The 19,383-nt window shown below is 50.0% G+C and overlaps 1 long non-coding RNA gene across 3 annotated transcripts in view; it reads right to left on the minus strand.

Annotated features, from left to right (window-relative positions):
- LOC102156014 overlaps positions 1 to 19,383 on the minus strand; it is a 63,700-nt gene that overhangs the window by 10,370 nt on the left and 33,947 nt on the right. Inside the window, exons 1-2 of one of the 3 annotated variants that reach the window (XR_005371264.1) lie at positions 18,957 to 19,124; positions 4,909 to 5,011 (exon numbers count right to left, since the gene is read on the minus strand). The exons of 1 other annotated variant lie outside the window; for it this stretch is intronic. This is a non-coding gene — a long non-coding RNA (uncharacterized LOC102156014). Of the gene's footprint in view, positions 1 to 4,908; positions 5,012 to 18,956; positions 19,125 to 19,383 lie in introns of those variants that run through there. One more of the 3 variants, XR_005371267.1, reaches the window with a different exon arrangement.

Consider the following 19,383-nt stretch of genomic DNA (forward strand, 5'->3'; position numbering starts at 1 on the left):
GTGACAGCACCCAGACCACATCCTCGCCAGGCCATCTCCAGCTAACACGGGGTGAGCAGGGAATTCACCTTGTAGATTAGTGACAGCAGTGCTCACAGAGAATGCACTGGGGAGTAGCTTGCCCCCCTCAACAGGGAGCTGCAGGAGCCTACACGATGTGACTGCGAACTGCAGTTTTGAAAACACACAGCCAAGCACCCCAACATCGTCTCACTCATCTGTGCCCAGTAACATGGGACTCTATTGGTGTTAGGAGCCCAACATGCCCAATGTCTCAAAGCTCTGCCACAGAGAGGCACGGAGAGACAGCCGTGACCATGGAAGCCAGAGAGAAGCAGGTTCCCAAAGCTTGGGGAGAAATCTCCTAACGATGGCCAATGACAAAACGTATTCATGTTGCAATGCAGTAAAAGAAGCAAACTGGCCCTACTGTTCAACCCTGCACTCAGCGCAATGAGGAAATTAGAAACGGGAAATCCCTACTCTAGAGGCAGCTGTGGCCTAGTTCAGGAAGAAAGATCTTTTGCATGTAAAGTAATACCTTGTGTTGGGGCTCTTGGCCCTCCTGTCCCCTGCCCCCAGTCATACTCAATAGGCCAGGGACCCATGGAAATATTTCAATTTCCTTTAAAATCCGAAGAAAAAAGTGAATATAATCCAATCTGGATTACTTTCACCTTTATACCAACACGATCATAAAATATCAATTTTAATATGTTTTAATGCAGAAGGAAGCCCATGCCAGGCCAAACAGTTTCAGAGGCCCATGGAAGTCATCATGCAGCCCCAAGTAGAAGGGAAACCAAACAAGCAGCTACACAAAATGCCCGATCCCTAGTCTGCCCTTGCACTTGCCAGCTGAGCAAGAAGCCTGCAAGTCCTCTCTGCTTTTTTCTCTGGAGCCCCAGAGCTAGCCTTAGGTAGCCATTCTGCTCGCAGGCATCCAGGCCCTGCCCTAAACTTGGAAATGAAATAGAGATTGGAATGATTACGGTGATAATAGTAGCGCCCATTTAATGAGCACTTCTGTATGCATCGGATTCAGTGCTACAGGCTTTGTAAAGTGCTTGATCTCATCTCCTCACCTCTGTAGCCCCGGAAGGCAAGTAACATTACCTACATTTTATAGATCAGAGAGCCACAACTCTAAGAACCTAAGTAACAAGTCCTGGCCACAGGCTCGGCCTGGACAACTCCAGAGGGTACCATCCACATTATAGCCCCCATTAATGACAGCCCCAGGAGTCAGGTGATGGACAGCGCCAGCCAAGCTTTGAATCTTCACTGCCTCTAGAATTACAGACTTTTCCCAAGCCAAAAGCACACCCCGACCAAACAAGAGAGAACAAGAGACCATAGCAGTGGTCCTTTATAAAGCTCAAGCTTTCTCTCAAGTACCCCACAGCTCAGGTCACAGCACCAAAGGGCCCTCATGACCCAGCCCCCAGAGTTTGCTGATCCTGGGGGTAGGGGTGCTCTGTCTACAACTGCCCAGGGGTAGGCAGAGCAGAAAGTCCTCACCCCTTGCCCCACGTGGTGGACCGTCCTCACCCTAGTTTTCCCAACCTCACAGTTGTCACCATCAGACACATCTTTGCCGGTTTCTTTCAGATGTTTCCAAAGCCCTTTGAAAGCAAGGCTGATGAGAGAGATAAAAGTAAGTGCTAATCTTTGTCTATGTATTTCCCATAAACCACCTTAAATTTTTTATGGGCCAAGGGGAGTCTAAACACACTGACAGATGTTGTGCAGCACTTTGCTATTCAAAGCGTGGTGCCCGCACCAGCAGCAGCAGTGGCACCACCTGGGAACTTGCTAGAAATGCAGAACCTCGGGCCTCACAGAGACCTTGCTGAATAGCACATACTTCAATTTCCACAAGCACTAGTGAGGTATGGGAGATGAGCTCACGGCCAAACTTAGCTCCCTGTTCAATCACTGGGAGCTCTAGACGGTTCTGATGATCCTGACCCATGCCGGAGACTCTTCTCTAACTCCCATGGAAGACAGCCTGTGCATTGGGGAGACTTGAAAAATCCCAGGGTGATCCTAACACAGCAAAGCTGGAAAATGCCTTGAGTGAGTGACAGGATGGCAGTGCTACAGAAAGATCTGGCAAGGAGGCACAGCAGGCGAGAAAGGCAGACCTGTGCAGGTGGGCGTGAGCACACATGTCCATGGGGTAGTGAGCACGTGTGTCCAAAGAAAGTTGAGGTCTTGTCTGGGGGCCCTGGGACAGGGACCCTTAGGGGGAGCCGGTGAAGGTCATGCTCAAGTACTCATACTTGAGTAGCAAGAAATGGGGCCCTAGCAGAAATGAAAACCACTCGGCAACCCTTACTCTACCTGTGGATGTGCCCAACCGGCTGGAGAGGAGGGAGCCCCGAGTCAGAGGCCAGCTGCTCACAGGAGCCCATGTGAGACCTGCAGACACTGGAGAGGCAGGAGGACAAGGAGAAGCAGTGAAGATGGCAGACGTGTTGCACTAGTTTGCCAAGGCTGCCATAGAAGCTCCAGAAACTGGAGGACACAATGAGACAATGAGAGTTCATCGTCTCTCAGCTCTGGAGGCTAGGAGTCTGAGAGCAAGGTGTTTGCAGGGGTGATGTCCTCTGAGCTGTGAGGGAGAATCTGTCCCCTGCCTGCTGATGGTTTGCTGGCAATCCTTGGGGTTCCTTGACTTATGGAAGCATTGCCCTGATCCCTGCTCAATGCTCACTTAGCCTTCTCCCTGCGTATGTGTCTGTGTCCAAATCCCTCCCCTTCATAAGGACACTAGTCATCGCACTAGGGCCACCCTAATGACCTCACTTTAACTTGATTGCTTCTGTAAAAATCCCATCTGCAAATACAGCCACATTGTACTGGGGTTTAGGATGTAACATATGAACTGGGCCGGCTGACGGGAGTTACAAGTTCAATCCATAAGACACACCGAAGGGGAAAAAAATATCTAAGACACCAGTTTTTCTTCCTCACACTGTAAACACCAGAAGTCAGCTGGGTGAGATCTCTACTCATGTCTTCTGAGGTTGATGATGGTAGCAGTTTACTGGGGGCAGGTGCAGGTAATTGTGGGATGAAAGAAGACTTTCCTCAGCAGGGAATGTTGGCCAAAATTCGGTTTTTACATTCAGTTTTTCTTACATCATAGCAATGACAGTTGGTTTAAATGTATCAGTTTGCAGAGTATGGATTTATAGTCCATAGTGTAATATTTAAAAGCAAAGGTCATCCTTTGTATATAGAAATAACAGTCAGAGATCCCAGCACACCCAGCAGGAGAGGAAACAGAGACAAGATTCTATACCACCAATGGACTGCAGCCAACACCAGCAAATGGATGGCCAGCCATGGGCTCTAACCCATGTTCAAGAAGATAGGGGATTTCCAGGGTCAAGAGCAAAGGCCTCAGAGGTTAAGGCAGCCAAGGTGTGAAGCCATGATGGTGAAATCATTGTCAAGTCATACCCTAACCTGCTGTATTCCTCTGGTGGCTCTGGACCCATGGCAGAGATAGTACCTGTGGTAGGAGAGACTGTGACCCAGATTCGCAGATCCCACGGGACAAATAGTCAAGGAAAAGTTATGCCCTGACATGGTTCTGCTGCTCCTCACCCAACATTAGCTCAATCTTCATTTTTGTTTTCTTCTCATAACAGAGATATGAAGACTTTAGTATACATTGGAAACAGTGAAGGACTTGTTAAAACACAGATTTCCTGAACCCACACCGAGAGCTCCTGACCCTGTAGATCTGCAGTGAGACCAGAGATTTTCCATTTCCAACATGTTTCCAGGAAACGCTGGACTATGGACCATACCTTGAGAACCACTCTGCAGAGTTATGCACTCTCTTGCTCTCTCCTCTTCATGACCAATGATAAATGTTTGAGGAAGAATGAGCCAAGGTTCACTGTACAGCCTGTGACCACAGAATGTAATTGTCCTTGCAACTGTTTATTGGGGATCTAGTTCAAGATCTCTTGGTCTCATTAGCTTCTTGCTCTAACACATTGAATTAAGGGGCCTCAATGTTTAAATTCTTTTAGGATCTAAATCAATGAAGTCATAAGATACTTACCCAAGGATTCTGACAAGATGAGAATTATTTGATTTTAGAGTAGTCATTTAAAACTAGCTCTCGGGCAGCCCCGGTGGCTCAGCGGTTTAGCGACGCCTTCAGCCCAGGGTGTAATCCTGGAGACCCAGGATCGAGTCCCACATCAGGCTCCCTGCATGGAGCCTGCTTCTCCCTCTGCCTGTGTCTCTGCTTCTCTCTCTCCTCTCTGTATTCTCATGAATAAATAAATAAAATCTTTAAAAAAAAAAAAACTAGCTCTCAAACTCTGGCACAGAGGCCCACTCAGAAGCTTCATAAACTCAATTTAATAAACAAATGAGCAAGACATTGAGGCAACACCAACATAGAGGAAAGAGCATGTGGTATTAGATCAAGTGACCTCCACTGAAATCCCTGCTCTGTTACAAAGCAGCTCTGTAACTTTAGTTTCCTCATCTGAAGAAAACAGAAGATTGTTCAAATTATAACTCAACTAGCATATTATACAGGAGATGGATTTCCCCCTTCTATCCAAAGACCTTTCTCTACTACCATTTACCTCTCATGGTTTTTGAGTATAAAATGGGATAATACGTGGGGAAATGTTTGCTTTGACCCAAAAGTACAACCTCATGGTATTGTAGAAAAAATCTTACACGAACACAAAGAATCATGTTCATGGCAATATTGACTATAAAGAGCCAATGTTGGAAAAATCTAAAGGACCATAAATTATTGCACATCCATACTAATCAATGCAACACAGGGGTTTCAAAGAAGGTACAAATGGGAAAATCTCCAAGGTATATTAAGAGAAAAGAAGGAAATTGCAAAACAATACATACCAAATTATCCAGGTCGTGTTTTTTTAAAACCCACGTAGATATGTGTACACTACATAGAAAGGGACTGGAATAATGCATACCAAGCTCTTCAGAGAAGTTCTTTCTGGGGAGGGGAGGTGAATGGGACAAGGATTAGTTCAGTTGCCCATACAAGCAAGAGTCTGACTTTGGCTCCTGCCAAGGAGGAAAGCATGGGCCTTAGCTGAGCCCACAGAGGTTCTGGGGTTCCCAGCAGCTGGCCAAGCAATCTGGTGATACAGCTTGGGTATAAACTTCAACCAATGACGGACCAGAGAAGATATGGCTCCCTTGGGTGCAATTTTTCCTTGATGGTATCCCACATTACCAAACCATGAGAGTTTTCTTATTTTCTTGGCCAACTGGGTGATGGCTGCCTTGTGTTTATCTTCCTCTTTCTTGGCTTCCTGTCCTGGTTTCTCTCAATCTCTTTTCCCTGGGACTCCTGCCCCCACCCCTCAAGCATTAGCACAGGAAGCTTGGCCTCCAGCTCATTTTTCTAGGGAATCTGGACTAAGACAATAGATTTCTGTGTTCTCTGAACTTTATACAGTGATAATATATGCAGATACTACTTGCAGAAGAATAAAAGATTAAGAGAGGAAGGGTGCTCATCTTTTTATAAAGAGTAACACAAAGGTCACAGTAATTGAAGGTGTTTTGCTGGAAAGAAGGCTAGGTGGAGGAATTGCTGGCATCATCAGTTTCCAGGTCTTCCCAGAGGAGCCTGGGAACCAAATGCTACTGTTTGACCTGCAGTGTTTTCATTGAGCCCCAATGACCTTCCAGTCGGCAGTTGAGTCAACTGTGTCATACCCTCCAGGTATTATCATCTTCTCCAAAGCCTCAGAAGCCTTCCTTCCCTGGCCTGCTCAAGCCTTCCTTCCCTGCTTGTGAAAATGTGTGTGTGTGTGTGTGTATGTGTGTGTGGCTTAGGTTGTTAGGTTGTTTCAGACTGATTGAACTGAGGGCTCAAAGAAACAGTCCCAAGGAGTACCACCTATCAGCACACTTTTATTTTTGCACAGCACTCCAGAGAAACTGGGGCTCTCTTGGATTTGAGAAACAGGATGGGAGCAGGAGAAGCAGAAACCTGGACTTACAGTTTAGTGGGACCTGCCAAACTCCCCCATAGCAAATGCCCAGGAAGCAGAAGACACTAGAGGTCAAGATCTCCAGGTTACACAAGAGTGGGAGTTAGGGGAAGTTTCCCCCAAAATCCATTAACAATCAAGTTCATAGACAGCACCACAAGAAAATGGGTTTCCACAAATCAGACTTTAAGCACCAAAAGGAGCCAATACAAAGTCCTGCTGGTTCCCTGGGGTGCTTCTGCTTCAGGGGATTGGGGCGGTGGGGTGGGCGGGATCCACCCGGGCTAAATTGTGCCGGGTGCAATGAAAGAAGCTAACCCGAGGGGCAGCGCTTGGGGATGCTTTGCAAGTGATACAAAAGAACAGAGCTTTTCTCTGCCATTGTTTGTTTTGTCCCAGGAAAATCACCCTTTATTCTGCACCAGGAATTGTTTGAGAAGACAATACGAGCAAGAGGCTGGAGGTACCCGAGTCCTGCCCTTTAGCAAGAGAGGATTTGGTCTCCCTTACACCGGAATCCTCAGAGTCCAATACCCTCTATCTGGACAGGCTTGCCATAGGATTTCACTGGGGGATTGGTTGAAGAGCAAAGTATAAGCAAAAGAAGTGAACATTTTGAAGAAGCCTTGGATTTTGCTATAAAACAATAGGGATCCAGATGAGTTGCTCTGAAACGAAGTATCTTTCCTTAAAGCCAGCCCTAGCTGGTTCAGTGGGAAGAGCAAGCGACTCTGGATCTTGGGGTCGTGAGTTCGAGCTTCACGTTGGGTGTAGAAATTACCAAAAATAAACGTTAAAGCCAGCCCTGATTGCAGGTGAGGAACGAACTAAGAACTGAGAGATGCCTTCCCCACCAGGATCAGAAGAGGCAGCCTACTGGGCCACCCCCTTCGTCTGATGTGACCCTGTTCCTGTCGACAACTCTTACCACGTCAAGGTTCTCCTGGGGATCATTGGGGCTGCTCAGAGACTCAAGGCTTACAGACTCTTTTATCCACTCAAGCAAGCCCAAGGAAGAACCTTCCATCCCGCAGCAATATTACTTCAGTTACAATATTTATGACTCTGCCTGGATGTTCTGTGGGTTCGTTCAGGAACCTGAGAAGTGCTCCACTGCAAAGCTTTTCCTTAAAACTCTAGTCTTCAGCTCCAAGGTCACCCTCATCCCGCTGGTGTCTGGGGCCTCCCGGCCCTACAGCTCCATCCTACACTCCAGCAGCCTCCCTCTGAAGGCTCAGCCTCACCAGTCAGGAGCCCATCCTGAGCCAGGCAGGAAAGAGATGCTTGAGCCACAGACCCTCAGGAGATGGAACCTCGAACCTCATGACTGCCCCAGGGAGGCCTGAGCCTCCTCGCACCCACCAGCTCATCTAATCCTTGCCACACACCTGGGTTCCCCCATAAGCATTGAGGCCCCGATACCTGGCCTTCTCCTAACTTCTCCTCCTCCAGGGGAACACAACGGACCCTGTAACCCCAGGGCTTGGGAGCTTTTGAATTGGACAGAGCATCTATCTAGACTCCACAAGTACCCCCTGCCACCACGGTGCCTGATAGCATGCCAGTACTCCATGCAGCCCAGGCCGAGCCTCTCCCACTGCACCACGCCAAGCACCCTACAGCTCAGGGACTCTCACTCTCCAGGGCCATAAGAATACCTGGGAGATTGTTAAAAATGATAAATCCTCTGCCCACCATTGGAGATTCCAATCCCGGTGCCTGTCCACCCACCCACTCATCGCCTGTCCTGGCGATCCTGATGGAAAACTCTATGAGCCCCACCTTGTATAAGCCTGCTGGGGGTGAACCAAATCCCCAGCCCACGCCACCGCTCTGGAAGCCCTCTCCCCGTACTGCCCACTCCTTCATATGCTCTGTGGCCACGTCTACCCGTCACCCATAACCTCCTCACATTCGTTCTATTGCAGGTGAAGCATCCTGCCACGATGGCATGTGTGTTCCCCTCAACCCAACAAGACTGTAAATGGCCCTCTGGCTTCCCAGCCCCATGCACAGGCTCCTCCTACCTTCCTTGAACATTAAATAAATTCTCTATCAGGCGGTGACAAGAAGCTAACCTAAGGCCTACACATTATTACAGAGAAGTGTGTGTGGATATTTCAAGAACAATGAATTTTTAATGAACTGCAATCACACAGAGAGGGACAGATTCACCTAAAAAGGTTAAATAATTTTGTACTTGCTCCATTTGGTCTATCTTCAGCCTTCTTACATTGCAGCAGAATACATTTTGAGCTGACACCAGAAGGAACTTTCCATCGTGGCTTTGTTTCAGAAGGCTGCCGGCAAAACTGGCACCCCATCTTGTGGGCAGAGAGCTATTTGCATAACCACCGTCTTCCCCCCGGGAAGCACCCTGCCGGCATCCCCAGGGAGTCAGGCAGGCAACCCTGGGACTGTGCAATCCCATCTCCCTTCCTGGGTGGGCGGGGCCCAGACCCCCGGGGGCTCACCCACTCCTCCCTCCAGCCCCTGCTGTGCTCCCTTTCTGCTCTGTCCTCTTGGCTCCCCAGACACAGCACTGGGGCTCACATTAGCATAGGGAGCGACAGCAAGAAATACAGCATGTGGGAAGAGCCTTCCGCTCTCTTTCTCTGCAATTATCACTCAACTGCCTCAGTCCACAACAGGAGTGTTCCCCACATGCATCATCACCATCTACAGGATTAAAATAGTCCGGAGGTTACGAAGGTAACCACGGGCTACTTGGAGATTTGGAGAGGCATTGCTTTTCCTGGCTGAGCCTCCCCCAGAGCCTTCCTTGCTGAGGAAACTGAGGCCCGATAGAAGCTAAGGTGGCATCTCTGGGGAGAGAATTTTAGAAAGAAACAAAATAAACAGATAGCAGTGGCCAAAGCAGGCCTCTGTCCCAGCGGCTCTGGGTCCCCCGTGAAGGTCCCCTGGCACTCCCCGTACCTTCCTGGCCTCGGCCTTTGGGTTCCATAATCTCCTCCCTACGGCCAGGGTTGCCTTGCCCACCCTGGGGCTCCCAGCACACTGTGCCCTGGAGTTGGGGCTCACACTGTGCAAGCCCTGGATGCCAGGAAAGATAGCTGTCTGGCTCTCTGGTAACGGCTGGCCCATCCACAGGAAGAAATCATTTCCATGGTCTTCAAAGGTGTCCGGAAAGGGCACACAAGGGTCAGCCGTGAGCCGATTTAGTGGTACACACAGTCCCTACTGGATGCAGAGCTCACAGGACTGACAAAGTCAAATGACAAGGGCCAAGAAAGTAACATTAGAGTCATGCCCTAACCAGAGACTTGTGTCACCTGAAGGCCTTCAAATTCAAGTTTAAAAACTGTGCTGCTTTGTGGCACCTGGTGGGGGGAGGGGGGTGCTCAGTCAGTTAAGCGGCTGCCTTCGGCTCAGGTCATGATCTCAGGGTCCTGGATCAAACCCCATATCCGGCTCCCTGCTCAGCGGAGAGTCTGCTTCTCCCTCTCCCTCTGCCCCTCCACCTATTTGTGCACACGCGTGCTCTCTCTCTGTCTCAAATAAATAAATAAATAAAAATTTTTTAAATGTGCTGGTCAAACAAAACACACGTGAAGACCGGGTTCAGCATCCTGGCTTCCAGTTTACAACCCCTGGATTGGGGGGGGCAGGAGGTCAGAACAACTGGGTCAAAGTATTTAGCTCTCCACCGTTCCCACAGCCCACATTCGCACTCTGTGGAGCACCATCCAGACTATGGAAAATGATCCCCAAAGGACATACTCTCCAGGGAGGTTTTTCTAGGAATCAGGATGAAGTCCACCAGCCAGGCTCTCTGTTCTCATCCCTTTTGAGACCAGGGAACATGTGTAATGTCACAAGTAAATCTGTGTCCACGGGATGGTTTTCTTCTAATTGAAACTAATTAGAACTGGCCATAATAACAACTCCAGGACCTGGACATGGTCAGCTTGGTGTTCTAAGAACAGCACCAGCCACCTCAGTCCTCAGGTATTGGCGAGGATAGGAATGAAGAGACACATGACAAATGTGGCCCATCTGGCCACCTGCATTGTGCCAGTCAAAGCCACCGGGGAAAACCTCGGCCTATCACCTAACACCATCGTTACTGTTCCCCATCCGAGAGGAGGAGTTAGGGTTCCATCACATCAAGCTAGACTGGAAATGGATGGAGCTCTGTGTTCAGGGAGCACCTGGCTAGCATGATTCCTGCAGGTGATCCCAGCAAAGATACCGCTGGTCCCTGGAGACTCTGGGCAGGTTTATTGGGGGGGTTGGGGGGTGGGAGAGGGGGGTAAGAGAAGGGACTGTCGTTCCCAGGGTTTGGAGGCTTGGGAAGCAAAGGAGGGGGAGGTCAAGCTTCGGGGGGCTTGGATCCTGTAGGAGTCCTATGTGGCGTGGTCCAATGAAGATCAGTTTGGGGGATGGCTGTAAGGATTTGAGGTCTAATTAAACAGATTATAGTTAATTGGTTTAAAAACATTTTCTTCCCCAAATGTGTGAATTGAAGACACCTGTTCAGTTCCCTGCCTTTGTATTTTCCATAAATAGGAAATCTCTAGGGATATGGGAGCAGGAAGGAAGATGCCCCGTGGTGCATGCATTTTGAGGACTAGTTAAAGAATCTAGAATGAGGAGGGCACTTGGTGGGATGAGCACTGGGTGTTATGCTATATGTTGGCAAATTGAACTCCAATAAAAAGAAAATTAAAAAAAAAAAAAAGAAGCAGCAGCAGCTTGGAAATGGGAGGCCCCAAGGACAAAGGACATCCTTTTGTAAATAACTGTTTCCAGGAGCCTCCCTAGTGCCTCCCACCCCACAGCCTCACTGCCCAGGAACTCCAGCCGTCCACTGTGGGGCCGCCTGGCACCTGCAGCTCCCGGCCCACCAATGCCCAACCACCCCGCCTGGGTCCTGCACTCCTGCCCCATCCCCACAGCCCCCCTAGCCAAGCAGGCCCAGGCGCTGGCAGAGGAGGCTCGGGCCCATCTGATCCTCGGAGGCCCAGGAAGCCTGGCTGGCCCCCTGCATTTTCCCCCAGGCGCCCTATCGTGGCCACCGTGGGAACTGCAGCCTCCGCAGGAAAAGAAATTGAGGAGTCTGAGCTCCCCTGGCCAAGATGTGCCTGTCACCCACCGAGGGAGAAAAAAAAAGCCCAGGCATCTGTGCATGTGGAGAAATGGCTCAGATGATGACAATCAAGACAAGATATGCCAGCAGGCTTGAAAATGTCCACGCCAGCTCCAACCATCCCAAATCTCTGCCTTTCTCAAGCAGCCATTGAACGCAGGGCCAGAGAGATAGGGTCCTAGAGTGTAGACATTTTCCTGACCTGCCTGTTTTCTGGATTTTCACTCGGTGCCTAGCACCTGATAGAAGATGCATAAATACATGAACACAGGCTGACTGGTTTCCTCCCCAGAACACTTGGCCTTGACTGAAATAAGTACTGAACTCAAGAGAACACCCAGGCAGAAATGCAGGTCTGCCTGCAAAGTCAGAGGAACACAGGGCACCTGTCAGGATCCGCTCTTCAGATACCCAAGCAGCCCTGGGAAAAATCATGTCGGGGCTGCCTAAGGAGGGCCCCAATCACAGAGAGTCTCTTAGCTGGTCTCCTTCACTCTGGTCTTTCTTCTACCCTCTCCAACCTGTTTGCCATGTGCTAGTTGAAAGAGACCAGTCAGGTCATGGGATCCCCTACCTGGAAACCCACAATGGCTTCTCATTGCTCTCAAGATAAAGTTCTGATCCCACTACATGGCTTCGTGATCTGGTCCCTTTTAATTCCTCCTCCTCCTCCTCCACCTCCTCCTCCTCCTCCTCCTCCTCCTTCCTTCCTTCCTTCCTTCCTTCTTCTTCCTTTTTAAGTAGTCTCCACACCCAGGATGGAGCCCATGCAAGGCTTAGATTCAGAGCCCTGAGATCAAGACCTGAGCTGAGATCAAGAGTCAGCCGCTTAAGTGACTAAGCCACCACCCAGGTACCCCAAGCGGGCTAATTTCTTAATATCCCCTGCCAAGAGGTCTCCACTCCCACCTCTACTTTCTCAGAAAAAAAAATGCCATCCCTTCCCACCATGCCTTTCCTCCTCCCAGAGCATCACCCCACCCCAGCTCTCCTTTACCAGACCACGTTCGTCCCACAGGCTTGGCTTATCATCATTTATTCCCTCATCTCAGAATATTATGTGTAATTACAAACTGTGACCAGAGCTATCAGAGCTGTGGTCAGAAAAATCTTCACAGAATCTGAAGGATAAATAGAAGCCAATTAGAGTGACTGGGTTTGGAGAATATTCCAGACCCAGGAACCACGTCATAGAAGGTTCTAAGTTGGGAGGGAGCAAGACAACTAGAGATAACTAGAGCTAAACCCCTCCAAGGTGCTCCCACCACCCCCTGAACATCTTTCACTGTAAGTTTAGCTTACAAATATTTGGAGATTTACAACTTTTTGAGGGCAGGGTATGTGCACATCAGTTTCAAAGACACAGCTCTAGCTTCTAACACAGTGCCTAGCACATAGCAGTGGCTCAAAATACTTAGTGAATGAATCAGTGAGGAACCTGACACTCAGAACTTACAAGGTTTACCCAAGGTTGCTCAGCTAGTAAGCAGTGTTGAAGCTGTGCCTTGGACCCAGATCTGCTAAGTCTAAACCAAAGTTTTGTCTATCTTGGTCCTGTGCCTTATGTTCTTAAATAGATTATACATTCCTTGTGGGCAGGAATGCTATTTCTATCTCTCCAAAGAACTTAGGCGTTGGTGTTGGATAAATGTATCGAATGGATAAAAACAAAATACTCATTGGCTAGGGGAGCTCATTTTTATACCCTTGACTAGATTTTTTTTTTTCAGTATATCTATCCTAAGTATGTCCCCTGGGTTATAGGATAAAGCCTCCTAGGATTAGAGAGAGTGGTTGTACAAAATCCTGTTTTTCCCCAAGGTAAGAGTCATTAATATTCCTGGCAGGGTTCCCGAAGGCTCCATAAAGGAAAGAAGTAGGACTGTCTTGGGCAAGTCTCAAAGCAGAACCCAGCAGAACATGGGGAGCCCAGCCTTCTTGTACGTCTATAAGGAGTCTGTGTTCTGAGTCCCTAAAACATAGCCCCATAATCTGGAATTCCCAATCCAATTTGTAGAGGGTTTTCCAGCCTTGAGTGTATCAGGATTCTCCAAAGAAACAGAACCACAGACACATGCTCACAATTATGGCAGCTAAGAAGTCCTGCCATCTGCAAGCCAGAAACCCAAGAAAGATTGTGGTATAAATTACTGAGTTCAAAGGCCTAAAAACCAGGGGGATCCAATAGTATAAATCCCAGTCAAGGGCATGAGAGAATCGGAGAGGAGAGGCAGGAAAAAAGGTGTGAATTTCTCCTTCCTCCGCTTTTCACTTTCCCACAGTAGGTTGTCCTCCTCAATATGGTAGACATCACCCAATGTATTTACTGAATCCATGAATTCAAATGCTTATCTCATCTGGACACACCCTCACAGTCACATCCAAAATAATGCTTAATCTGGCATCCCAAGGCCAGTCAAGTTGATACATAAAATTAACCATCACACTCAGATAGCTTCCCAGAATTTTTCTAGCTTAAAGACAATGGAGAAAGATAACTTCATTCATTCAGAACTCGAAAAGAATGGTCTCTGGCGACATGAAGTTCACTAATCAAATACATTAGGTTAAGTCTGACTTCTTCACTTGACTGACCAAATTCCACCATCCTTAAGAGGAAGAAGAATTTCTGACTTAAGTCTTAACCAACTAAAAAAAATTAGTGATCGATGGCCTGGTCTTTGTGTTTGATGATGATGACAGGTTAGTGTTTCCTTGTTTGGCAGTATGTGGGGACAACAGAAAGTCTCCAGGAGATGTGAGATTGCCCGTTAAATAAGTTCTGTGTAAGAAGAACTGCAGTAGAGACAAAGTCTCCTGAAAGAGAATGACTCCCAACCCTCTAAGACTGGATTGAAGGCATAACATAGATGAAACAAGAACACGCCATCAGAAATGGAGTTGGCATCCCCACCTGACGTGTGTTCAGGAATGATACGCTGCCCGTTTCGAGTTCATCAGAGCAAGTTCACTACATCCCACACGTGGCTGTGATTGATCGCACTCTCACAACTTAAGGCTAGTCAGCACCAAACCATCTAACTAGTTCCGTTTGTCTGATTCCAGGTTCACTAAGCAATCTACCATTGACACTTGGCCTGAAGACTGTTCTAGGGGAAGAGACAGGTATAGGCCATCAGAGTGTATTTTATCTGCAGGACTTCTGTGTTTTTCAGTATAAACCAACAAAGTGGCATTCTGTTTTCAGCCAAAAACCTATATATTTGGTTGGAACAAACCTTTCTCAGGCATTGGATCTGCTTTCATGGTGCTGACTTAATCAAGCCTTGAGTCTGTAAGGCTAGGAGCAGACCCTAGACTTCGGGGAGGTCAACATCATTATCGTTTTGTGACACCCCTTTGGGTCAGCCAGCTCCTCTGGATATGCCTCACTCTAGACCTTCAAATTACATCTTTAACTTCCATTTGAGTTGTTTCCACCACCACCACCACTCCACCAGGAGTATGTTGGGCTACCCTGAACCTCATCTCCCAAAACCAAAGCCATAATTTGCAAGCTATCTGCCTGTGAATGGTTTTCCCTTCTTTGATAGGTTACTTGTTATCTCTGGGGATTAAACCCATAACTCAAGTCTCTGGGCACCTAGCTCTGGTCAAGCGAGTTGAAAAACTCTGGTAGAGGCACCTTGAACACTCTCCATTCCAAGCATCTTACCTGGGGTGGCGTCTCCGGAGAGACAGTAATGGCTTACAAAGTTAACAGAGGGGGGTGGTCAGCTTCCCCACCCCCCTCAACCAGAGTCTTACAGGCTCACCTTCACGGCAAGCTTTCCAAGGATGTCAGCAAACACTATCTTCCTGCCTCCTCTCCATGACAATATCCCAGTGCCTCAGAAAGTGCCAGATCCATAGCAGGGGCTCAGTAACTGTTTTGGGGGGGAGGGAGTGAAAGAGGCAGGCAATTCATTCTCTCCCTTTCCTCATTCCCCACGTACCGGCTCCCGTTACACAGAGCGATCCTCAGTAGCACAGGAGAGGGAGAAGGAGTCAGCTGAGTATCAAAGTATCTAAGGCCTTATGTTTGATAGTGCCCCCACACCCACTCCCCAGGAGATTCTAGAATGTCCACGCAGACCCTTTTGGAAAGAAAGATAAAGAAAGCACTCCCGCTGGGCCTCTGGCCAACCCTGGACAAAGCCAGACAGAGCACCAAGGAGCGGCGGGGAGGAAGGTGTGGACCCCCCAAGCCTGCAAGCTCTGCTGCTCTCGTACACCCATCCACATGCCTGGAGACCCACTGCCAGGGTTGGTGTTTGCCATTCCCGGCACAGAAAATGGTAAGGTAACTTTGTTTTCAGAAAAACAAGTCTCCCACTAAAACACGCAACCCCCGAGCAGAAGAAGCCAGGGAGGAAGCGCAAGAGGGCACCATCAGGGCTTATGCGTGAAGCTGCTTTGCCCTCTTGCCTGAGACAGCGCCGGTCTCTTCCTCTGCCTTCGGGTGGGAGCCTCACCTCTACCTTCCACGCGGTGCGAACACAGGCCAAGCCCCAAGGCCACTGCCACTGGGGTCCGAGGAGCCTGTGGGAGCACGCGAAGAGCCAGAGACCCACTTTTGTCAGCACCAGCTACATGCCCGGGTGGCCTTGATACGAAGGTCTCGGCTCGGCTCATTGAATGAAGCGACAGGGCCGGGCCTGGAGGACTGAGAGACAAGAGCCCATTTTGAAGTGAAACCCACCGGGATGGATGGAGAAGAGCCTCTGGAGTGCAGAGCAGTGGGTGGGGAGGGGCCTCCCTGGAGCAAGAAAGTGGCCAAATGGTAGATCAGAACCACAGGACCCGCCAGCCTATGTCCACAGCCTCTGAGAGCTCCAGGGCCCCGCCGCTCTTCAGTGGGTGCCGAGAGAAGGGTGCGGAAATGGCTGGAGACAGCCCCCCACGGCCTCATGTGTCATCCTTCCTTCCACCTGCCACCAAAGCAACAGCAGCGCAGCAATGTAAGCTTGCCCCAAAGGCATCGTGCAAAGCCAGAGATGAGACAGGAGGGAAGAGGGCCTGGTGCCCAAATTCCTGCTGCTTCGGAGTTCTGGGGGGGCAAGGGCCTGGTTTCCCCCGAGCCACCGACACGCTGCACAGGGACTTCACACTAACAGCCCCACTTAGCCTTTGTAGCCCCGTGTGGCTGCTCGGTTTCCAGCCAGGAATCAAAAGCTGCTGCTTGCACCTGCCTTGGTCCTGCTCAGAGAGAACCCAAAGACCCCGTTCCTGGGCACAGCAAGGCTCGGACACCCCCAGACGGCAAAGGCCTGCTTGGACCTAGGAGCCACAAGCAGAGCAGCCACCGGGCATGGAGTGCGGGCCCTGGGCCGGGCACCAAACACTCCAAGGGCCCTCTCCCCTCCAAGTAGAGGCTCTGTGCCCTTTGTATAAAGGGGACGCAGAGAGATGCCTGGGTGGCTCAGTTGATTAGGCATCTGCCTTTGGCTCAGGTCATGATCCTGGGATCCCAGAGTCCTGGGATCAAGCCCTGAGTTGGGCTCCCAGCTCAGGGGGGAGCCTGCTTCTCTCTCTGCCTCTGCCCACCTGCCCACCCCTCTGCCCCACTCATATGTGTACATGCTCTCTCTCGCTCGCTCGCTCTCTCTCAAATAAATAAATAAATCTTTTAAATAAAGGGGACATGAAAGGGTTGAGCCCATGCCCTGGACAATAACCTTCATCCTTCCATCCAGTAGGATCAGTTTATAAAACTAGGACATGGAAAGAAGCTTGTTGCTACAGAAGACAGTTTCCTCCCAGATGTGAAAAGAGAAGCCCCCACACATTCCATTTTCTATTGCCTGCCTTACCCCCATCTAACCAAACATCTGCCAAGATCGTAGTGTCTTTCACCCACCTCCATTAGCGTCTCCCTGGGTGCTGCTCTAAAACATTTGGCATCGGAACGGTAGTGGCCAGAAGGTCCAGGCTGCTGGACTCTGGAGTCTTGGCCTGACCTATGAGAACAGTGGCCATTTATTCACTGGCTCCCCTGCCAGACACACAAGAGACAGGGGCTCTCTAAGATGCTCATTTTGTAGGTGGCTAAGAGCCTCCCACCCAAAGCGAAGCTGAAAAGGCATCTGTCTTCAAGGATGGCAGGATCCTCCTCCTTTTTATTTTAATAAGAGGGAAATTAAAAAGCTGTGCAAAGTACTGAGAGGATGGAATCATAAAGCATCAGAAAAAGAAGATTATCCACTGTTGTCCAGGCTAGCCCCGGCAGCCTGGTCAGCAAGGACGAACAGAGGAGGGTTGGCCTGGAGGATTCTGTGGTCCAGCCCTGGCAAGGAGCAACCCCTCCCTAGAAAAACCTGGCCCTCTGCAAGAGCAGCTGTCCCCCGCTATCAAAAAGTAGGGCATTCCTAGGAATCCTTCCCTTAGCCAAAGTGGCATAAAGCAAAGAAGCAATTCCAGTACCATTAATTTATATGGAAAAAATGTTAAGCGTTCCCAGACACCCCCCCCCCCAAAAAAAATCACCTCTCTTAGGCTTTTCTGATACCTTAGGGCACATCTTGCTAACAGATGCACAGAATAAATCGAGAGGAACCACAGATGCTCAAAGGCAGTTCAAAGCTGGCAGCGTGATCGGGGGAGATGCTGAGTGTGGTTCGCAGGGAGGGAGCTTGGTGGCACCCCTGTCCCAGATCTCAGGCGCTACTGGTTCTATACAGCCCATGCAAAGCCACTGCTGAAGGCTAATTCCCCTTTAAGACCTTCCCTAGAAGCAAGAATCCTCTCCAGATTTCCGTAGGTGAGAACAGGTACTAATGTAGTAGAAGCAAAGCAGCGGAACTCGAACTTTCAGAAAGCAGAGGTTCTCTTATGGAGCTGGCCCTCCTTCTCAGGGGCTCTAGAACACTGGTCCTCGGAGCCAGGTCCCTGGAGCAGCATCAGCATCGCCTGGCAGCTTGTGAGAAATGCAAGTTCTCAGCCCTGCCCCCCACCCAGAAAACCCGGGTTGGGGGGCCCAGCCTGTGTGGTTCTGATCCGCCCTGGCTCGAGACCCGCTGCTCCTGGCACCGAGGCCTGCCTGGCGTCTCCAGCCCATGACCGAGGCCACAGAGGGCCTCTGCGACCTGCAGGTCAGGACGGAGTCCCCACCCTGGATTCGGACTCCCTGGGCCACCCAGGAATCATGAACATGTTGTCTCCCCGGTCACTGGGGATCCGAGGGTCTCGAAACTCCATCTTCTGGCCAGACTCGGCCTCCTGCTCCCCTTCCCAGGCGGATGGCTCCAGGGCTCCCACGGGACGAGGGACTGTCACGGACTATACCAGGTCCGTCCTCGCCAAGTGCCTTAAGCCACGCCTGGCCCTTCATGGCACCCCAGGAAACCAGGTCCCCGTCTCTCCCTCCTGCTTCTCCCATGCCCCCCAGAGCATGGCACAGCTGGACTCCCCTCTGCGCATGTTCATAGGAGCAACAGCTCCTCCAGAAGTGGCTGATCCAGCCCTGCTGGGGCGGGGAGCGAGGGGGCACCCTCCCTGTGAGAAATACGCCAACACTCCAAGGCATTTAGTCTGACCACCTAATACCACCCATCACCACCCATCATCACCCATCACCACCCATCATCACCCATCACCACCCATCACCACCCATCACCACCCATCACTACTCATCACCACCTATCACCACCCATCATCACCCATCACCACCCATCACCACCCTCACCACCCATCACTACTCATCACCACCTATCACCACCCATCATCACCCATCACTACCTATCACCACCCATCCCCACTTATAACCACCCATCACCACCCATCACTACCCATAACCACCCATCACCACCCATCATCTGCCACTTCACCTGGGCCTTGTTACTAGTGTGACGCTGTTTTAGCACAAAGATGAAACCAGGTTGCAAAAATGAAAACCACAGATTGGATCGATCGCTTGTCAGCATGGGCATGGAAATTTCTAGTAATCCCTGCCATCCAACAGGAGAGCCATCCTCTATGGGCAATTGGCCTGTTTTGTCTCTGCAGGAGGAGATGGAAGTTTCATTTCATGGGACCCAAATTTAAGCTCAGGCCACCATTGTTAGATCAGCAGTTAGCAACCACCCCAGACGGTGGGCGGGCACAGCCTTGGCCTGTCTTACATAGATGTGGTGACCTTGGGCCGCCCAGGAGCCAGTGAGAGGCCTGCAAGCTGCTCATGACCCAGTGTTACTTAGGGCTGGGATTCCAGGGCGTCAGCAGATTGGTTGGTTTTAAGTGTGGTGCAGGAGAGCT

Source organism: Canis lupus, chromosome 16, assembly GCF_011100685.1.
Source record: "Canis lupus familiaris isolate Mischka breed German Shepherd chromosome 16, alternate assembly UU_Cfam_GSD_1.0, whole genome shotgun sequence".
Classification (NCBI taxonomy): Eukaryota; Metazoa; Chordata; class Mammalia; order Carnivora; family Canidae; genus Canis; species Canis lupus.